The sequence below is a fragment of the Belonocnema kinseyi genome, chromosome 6 (assembly GCF_010883055.1).
Source record: "Belonocnema kinseyi isolate 2016_QV_RU_SX_M_011 chromosome 6, B_treatae_v1, whole genome shotgun sequence".
In the NCBI taxonomy this organism is placed as follows: Eukaryota; Metazoa; Arthropoda; class Insecta; order Hymenoptera; family Cynipidae; genus Belonocnema; species Belonocnema kinseyi.
In genome coordinates, this window is record NC_046662.1 from 79,860,785 (window position 1) to 79,862,196 (window position 1,412).

Genomic DNA, 1,412 nt, shown 5'->3' on the forward strand with positions numbered 1-1,412 from the left:
GTTCAGTCGTAACATCATAAATTGTCGTCAAAATCGATATAAGACCCCATATGGGTTACCATAGTTTACAATGCAGGCACTTTTAATAATAAACTTCCTCGAAATCTTACCAATTAATGTTAAACATCCTGAAATTTTTGGAAATGTCGCAAAATATCTTGAAATTTTATGCAATTCTTTGAAAATCGTTGAAACCAGGTGCAACATGTCTGATTTTAACTGTATTGTGTATTTTTAGGTAGGGTTATTTAAAATAACTTCGGTTCGGGCTGCACAATATTTGCAGAATTTCTTATCACAGATAATTAATAAAAATTATTTTTCATATTTGGGATCACGTCGGACCATGCGCCAGGTGTTTACTATTATCAGTACTTCGTCGGGAAAATATGTTATGTATTAGATGTGTTGCCTCCAACCACCGAATCCAGGAGATAGTGGTACACTTAAAAAACAGGCTTTCCCGGCGAAGACGTGTCCTACATACCTCCAGAAATGTTTTTCGGGAAACTTGAGGTACTGAAAAAACTTGAAATTACCGAAGTTGGGTTTTTTTACGCCTGGTGGTTTTACCCTCCCGGTGCCAGTAATAAGTGTAAGTAATAAGTAGTAACTGTCGTGGATGCGGGAAGGCACCACTTTTACCGGAAATAGAAATAATATTTATTATACCCCTTCCCCTTTCCAACGTCTCGTTGTGGCGGGAAGGCATCTGTATGACCGGTAACTTAAATTGGGCTGGTCAAACCCTTTCTTCTTCCCAATCTCTCGAGGAGGCGCGAAAGCAACCCTTTGATGGGTCACAGAAATAATGTTGGTCAAACACCTACTTACTCCCAAGGTCTCGTGGGGGGCGGAAAGTCACCCCTTTGACCGGCCACAGAAATCATGTTGGTCAAACGTATTCCTCTTTCCAACATCTCGTTCGATCGGGAAGGCATTCCGTTGGCAGGTCACCGAAATAATGTTGGTCAAGCCCCTTTCCTTTTCCAAGGTCTCGCAGGGGCGATAAGGCATCCCTTTGACCGCTTATGGAAATAATGTTGGTCAAATTCCTTCCCCTTTCAAAGGTCTCGTGTGGGAAGAAAGTCACCCCTTTTACCGGTCACATAAATAATGTTGGTCCAACCCCTTCCCCTATCCATGGTCACGCGGGTGCGATAAATCACCCCTTTGACAGGTCACCGAAATAATGCTGATCAAGCCATTATCCCTCTTCAACATGTCGCGAGCGCGAGAAGGCATTTCTTTGACCGGTAACAGAAATAATATTGATCAAACACATTCTTGTTTCCAAAGTCTCGTTAGGGCGGGAAGGTACTCCTTTGACAGGTCACCGAAATAACATCAGGCAATAACGTTATGTAATGATGTACCGGCAGAGAAGTTTTTTGCTGGTACCGGTAGAGCAT